At 35.0% G+C, this 6,887-nt stretch overlaps 1 pseudogene; it reads right to left on the bottom strand.

The window, feature by feature from the left end:
* Window positions 1–3,894: 3,894 nt before the first annotated feature.
* LOC101417844 (olfactory receptor 4A15-like) lies at window positions 3,895–4,835 on the bottom strand (annotated as a pseudogene).
* Between the last annotated feature and the right edge of the window lie 2,052 nt (window positions 4,836–6,887).

Here is a 6,887-nt window from a genome sequence, read left to right on the forward strand (position 1 = left end):
TATACTACTCCTGGGAGAAAATCTGTGCCTATCTAGTGAGTCACTGGCCCAATTTTGGAAACTTAAGCTGGGCATTTTTAACAACTGAGAATAAGCTGAACCAAATATCAGAGAAGAGTTGTGAAGAAAAGTAGGCAAAAAAGAGAAATTGGCCATCAGAGTAAATTCACAAACTTATTCAGATGCCTAGACATCAGCAAAAAAATTATAACCTATATTAGGAAGCAGAAGGAGATGACCCAGCAAAAACACAAATCAATTATCCTGAAGAAAAAACTATTCAGTGATAATCACACAACTATCCTAAATCAAAGAATTTATTTAAAAAACATGACTAAAGAAGTAAAGGATATTAAGAAGACACTGGGAGAACATAAAGAACAATTTGAAAGTCTGCAAGGAAAATTAACACAACATTCAGGAATGAAAGCCATGATGGATGAGATTAAAAATATATTTGAGGGAAGCAGAATTGGCCCAACGGATAGGGCATCTGTCTACCACATGGGAGGTCCATGGTTCAAACCCTGGGCCTCCTTGACCCGTGTGGAACTGGCCCATGCAAAGTGCTGATGTGCACAAGGAGTGCTGTGCCATGCAGGGTGTCCCCCACATAGGGGAGCCCCACATGCAAGGAGTGCGCCCGTAAGAAGAACTGCCCAGCATGAAAGAAAGTGCAGCCTGCCCAGGAGTGGCACCACACACACACAGAGCTGATGCAGCAAGATGATGCAACAAAAAGAGACACAAATTCCTGTGCCACTGACAATAACAGAAGCGGACAAAGAAGAACACGCAGCAAATGGACACAGAGAACAGACAACTGGGGGGAATAAATAAAAAATAAATCTTTAAAAATATATATATTTGAGGCACATGGGAGCAGTTTTGAATTGCTTAAAGAATTAGTGAATTTGCAGGCAGAATATATATGAACTGGAAAAGACAGGAGAACAGAAAGAGAAGAGAATGGAAAAACTGCAACAGAATTTGAGGGAACTGAATTACAATGAGAAATGCACAAACATTCATGTTACTGTTGTCTCAGAAGAAGAGAATGGAAAAGGGGTGGAGGGAATATTTGAGGAAATAATGACTGAAAGCTTCCCAATCCTTATGAAAGACATAAACATCAATATACATGAAGGACAACACACTCAAAACAGAATAAATCTGAATAGACCTACGTGGAGATACCTAATATTCAGAATGACAAATATCAGAGATAAAAAGAGGATTCTGAAGGCAGCATGTGAAAAACAAAGTATCATATACAAGACAAACTCAGTAAGATTAAGTGCAGACCTCATGTCAGAAACCACTGAGGAGAGAAGAAAGTAGTATGATGTATTTAAGGTACTGAAAGAGAAACTAACTGCCAGCCAAGAATTCTATATCCTGGAAAGCTGTCCTTCAAAAATGAGGGTGAGTTCAAAGTCTTCACAGACAAACAAAAACTGATGAACTATGTTATCAAAAGGTCATATTTGCAAGAGATTCTGAAAGGGGTACCATATCCTGAAAGGAAAAAAACAAAGGTGAGAGATTGGAGAAGAGATTAGAAATGAAGATTATTAGGAAAGGTAAGCTAATGGATAAGCAGACAGACAATAGAACAGTATGGCAACAGAGAACCAAAGGACAAAATGGATGAAGTAAGTAATGCCTTTACAATAATAACATTGAATGTTAATGGCCTGAACTCCCCAATCAAAAACATACACTGATAGAACAAAAAACAAACAAACAAACAAACAAACAAGCAAACAAAAAATGAGCTGTCTGTATGTTGTCTATAAAAGACCCACCTCAGAAGTAAGGCCAACCAGGTTAAAAGTGAAAGGTTGGAAAAAGATACTCCATGCAAATAGTAACCAAAAAGAACTGGAGGTGACCAGATAAATGTAAAACAATAATATTATAGTATACAAACAATAATTACTCAGAGCAACTAGCAAATTGTTCCTCTGTTCAGTATTCTGCAAGTTTCTTCATACAAAATAAACACTTGTGTTTGAGGAGGAGTGGAGAAGAGATATATTTTTGCGTACTTCATTTTACTTTAACACTTTCCTATGCATATTCATTAATTAAAATAATCCATCTGGGTCAATAATAATATAGCATGACTGAGAGGACATGCAGAAAGAATGTGTAGAGCTAGAAAGGAGATGCCCAAGGAGCACCATCTATTTTAGCCTCCACTGTATAAGACTTCCAAGCCCAGGCACCAGGCATGCTAGTGAAGGAACCTTCTAGACGATCTCACTCCAGTCAATTTCTGACTGAAACCCCACAAAAGAGCCTGAGCCAGAAGTACCAAGCTGATCTGCTCAGGAATTCCTGACTCACATAACCCATCTAAGGTAATAAACAATTGTGTATTTTTAAGCCACTTAGTGTTGGAGTGATTTTTTAATAGAAAAATAGTATCTGAAACATGATAGTAATTTATGAAGTGTGGTATTAACTCATGGATAGACAAACTAATTGAACGAATTTTGTATTGAAGAAAGAAAAAATGCATACATTCAATATATTAGCATATAGGGGGGTGGCATCACAGGGTAGTGGAAAATTGAATGACTATTCAATAAATTATGCTGGGGCAGTTTAGTTATTCTTATGATATAAAAGGAAAGTACATCTCCACCTCATACCATATCTACAAGTTAAAATGCTGTATGGATTAAAGCCATAAATATAAAAAGCAAAATTTTAAAATTTCTAGAGAAGATTATCTTTTTCATACTTGGGGCAGGGAAGGACTTCACTTCTCTTTCCACATGCCAACACCTCTAACCTCTCTAATCATTACATTAGCTCCTAATTCCCTTTATTGAATTATTTTCTGATTAAAACATCCAGAATAATTTTTACTTCCTTCACTGTTAAATAAATTACATGACTGGCATTTAAGTACACTTAAGTGAATTTATGTTATAAGCAGAGAAAAAGGATTGGGGGAAAATTCCAATTTTATGCTTTGCTACATGTATTATGGTTAGATTTCTCAACAGGAAAAAGGTAAGGCCAGAACCTTCAAAATTGATCCTTGTAATACAAAGTATATCTGCAAAAATTCTACAGTGCAATTATAAATGGGAAGATGCCTTTGATGTGTCACTTAATTCAATGAGTACATATTTAACTTACAAGGAATCAGAATGCCATTTATTGTGTAAAACAGAAGACAATCTGTTCCTGTATGTTTAACCACCATTGTGGTTAAAATGTGTACCCAGAGAGTTTAAGTAATGCAAGCATATTCTAGTGCTCTTCTATGATATGAATGACTTAAATATGTATTTCAATAATTGGAGAAAGACAATAGATCTAGATGTGTATAACGGGGTTGAATATCTTTCTGTCCAAAGGAAAGTCATAATACAGTCACAAAATTAACATACGCATCTGCTTATTTTCACTCCATCATAGATTTTTAAAAGTTAGAATGTAGCATGTTATAGGCTAACAAAGTTAATTTCTCAGGGGTATATCCTTAAACGTTAGCATATGCTGTGAGACTTTAATTTGAACAAGACAATAAGTTTTACTATTGGAATAAGTTTTTAGTAATCAGAATTTTAAGTCAAAATTTTATGTACTTGAAATCAAATAAAAAAAATTTTGTCCACCAAATATCTTAATATAGTATAATTGTATAAATATATATATACATATATAGCTAGATAGATAGATATAGGATTAAGCCTGTATAATTTTCTTGATCCCTAAGGACTATAACATATTTCATTTTGATAAAGAATAATCTCTGTATCTTTCTCAGAATAGGCTAAATAACCCAAACAAAATAATAAAAATACACAAATATATTCACTCATAGTGAAATTATCCCTTACTTCTGTGAAAGAATAAATATCATGTTTTGAGTTAGGTATGCATCCCTCTTTCAACTGGGGTCACTTTTCTGCACCAAAGTTTCCTCATAGCATTTTTCATTTCTGCATGTCTCAGGGTATATTTTAAGGGGTACAACATAGGTGTTATGAAAGTTAAAACCACAGTCATGGATTTATTAATGGGAAAGTTAGAATTGGACCTTATATAGAGAAAGATATAGGGAATCAAAAATAAAATAACCACAGCAATATGGGATGCACTGGTTTAGAAGGCTTTCTGTTTTCGTTCCAAACCATGTGTTTTCAAGGAGTGTAAGATGACTCCATAGGAGACCAGGATGATGGAGAAAATGACAGTGCAAATTGTACCTCCATTGGCTGTAATGGAAAGTCCCAGGAAGTAGGTATTGGTACAAGCAAGTTTTAATAAGGGGTACATATCACACACAAAGTTGTCAATGACATTCAGGTCACAGAAAGAGAGCCTATTGATGAAGAGAAATTGAACTAATGAGGGCAGAAAACCTCCAACCTGGGCCACCAATAGCAAAAGAACACACACTCACCGATTCATGATGACCAAATAATGAAGGGGTTTACAGATGACCACATAACAGTTATAAACCATCACCACCAGAAGAATGAGGTCAGCACCAGCAAATAAATGATCTATAAAGACCTGAGTCATACAAGCCTGGAAAGAAATGGTCTTCTTCTCTTGCAGCAAGTCTATGACCATTTTGGGAACAATAGCAGTAGAAGAGACAGCTACTAGCAATGATAAATAGGCCAGAAAAAAGTACATGGGAAAATCCAGAAATAACTGGCCATGACTGTCACTATGATGAACAGATTTCCCACTATTGTCACAATGTAGATGAGTAAGAACATGACAAACAGACGTTTTTGCCCCACAGGATTTTGTGTGAGCCCCAGCAGGATGAACTCAGTCACATTGTTCCTGTTCTCCATGTGTTCTTATAAAGGAGTTGGAGCCTGCAAGCAAAAGGGCCAATAATGAATTTGTGAATAATGCAAGTTCTATGTAAAAATGTGATGCTTTACTCAACAACGTTTCCTCTACAGGCCTCACACACAGTAGTATTTTTAGAAAATGAGTGCTTGAAATCTCCCACAATTACCCAGTCCTTTACAGAAATTTCTTGCTTCACCTTCAGTAACAAGACTTCAGCATTTTTAACTGGATATTATATGGGAAAAGAGACATCCCTGAGACAATCCACTGAAGAAGAAAGCTGCTTCTTTCAGAAAGACTCTCGCAGGCTGAAGATTTGACATTATATCTCATTTTCTTTTTCTTGAAGGCTTTTTGGCATCCTGGGATCCACCATCAAAATAATTTCATCTCGTGTGGCTTTTTTATATATAGTTAAGTAAGATTGTATATATAGTTCATGGAGCTTAAAATTTTATGTTTACAGATGTGCTTTTCTGAGCTACATTACTATGAGTTCCTAGAATATAGGAATGTATCACCTGCAGACATAAAGGCGAATGAGGCAATTTATGAGTGCTTATTAAAATTTTAACTAAATTGTGTTTCAGAAATCATCAAAGGGCAATTTAGCAGAGATAAAAATACTAAATTCTTCCCAGTCAAGATAGTCTACTAAAAGTGTTTTGTTTGGAAACACACACACAGATACACATATATAAACAGGAATGACATTTATTGCAACCTAATTTATTTGAGAAAAGAAATGGGTAATATAACTCAAAGTGAATTGGTCCTGCATAGACATTTTCTTAATTTTCAATCTAGTTTAGAATATTTTATATCTAACCAATTCAGAGTCAATTCAAAGTGTTAAAATAAAATATTTAGGCAGAATCATGGCTTCATAAAAAGAACTATATAAAATTCTGGAAATATGTATTTAATTTTTAGCCCAGTCATCTTGGAAAATCTTGTCTTAACTTATATTACTTATTGGAAATATTATGATCTTCTTTCCAGACGTATGAGTCTCTGATTTCTTGTTTTTGAAATTTTGTTCTAAACTACATAACATTTTACTGGTAGAATATGTTTTATATTAATCAGGGTAAAGTAGATTGTGCCACATATTGTTTATTTATTAAAATAATCAACAAATACAGCCATGATTTTTTTCATATTATTAGTTCTTTGGTATCAGAATCTGTGCTGAATATAAGACACTTTTGCTAGATTTAGGAAAGTAAATGAACTGTTGGGCTTCTAAGATATGACTGGAGCCGCCATGGTGGTTGTTGGAGGTAGAGAACGGGAGGAAGAGATGAGATGTGTGGGCATTTTCGGGACTTGGAGTTGTTCTGGGTGGTGCTGCAGGGACAGTTACTGGACATTGTATGTCCTCCCATGGCCCACTGGGTGGAATGTGGGAGAGTGTGGGCTATGATGTGGACCATTGACCATGAGGTGCAGCGGTGCTCAGAGATGTATTCACCAAATGCAACGAATGTCTCATGATGATGGAGGAGACTGTTGTTATGGGGGGAGGAGTGGCGTGAGGGGTTGGGGGTATATGGGGATCTCATATTTTTTTTAATGTAATATTTAAAAAATAAATAAAGACAAAAAATAAAAAATAAAAATAAAAAAAGATATGACTGGATCAAACTGTATGTGCAAATATATATTTTTATTTTATTCTAAATGTGCTGTTGCAATGTCTACATTTTTAGATGGTGATTTTTAAATGGCAGGATATTATCCTATATTTTGTTCTTCTAAGCAAGGTAATTTTTATTTAAGCACCTAGGGAGAATAAAAGTATGGATAGAAAGACAATAAATAGATAACTGAAGAAAATATGCCTTTGTAAAATATTCAGTTTTGGGGGTCTGATTTACTTTAAGATAGTGGAATTTCATTTCCTGAACTGTAATCAGTAGGTAACATGGAAGATTGCATCATCAGTACCTGAACTTGCCTCTTAGAATCTTTATACTTCTGGGATAAGAAAAATGTGAAAATCTGAATCTAAAATATCAGTAGAAGAGATGAGTGGACAAAAAACA

This window comes from Dasypus novemcinctus, chromosome 19 (assembly GCF_030445035.2).
Source record: "Dasypus novemcinctus isolate mDasNov1 chromosome 19, mDasNov1.1.hap2, whole genome shotgun sequence".
NCBI lineage: Eukaryota > Metazoa > Chordata > Mammalia > Cingulata > Dasypodidae > Dasypus > Dasypus novemcinctus.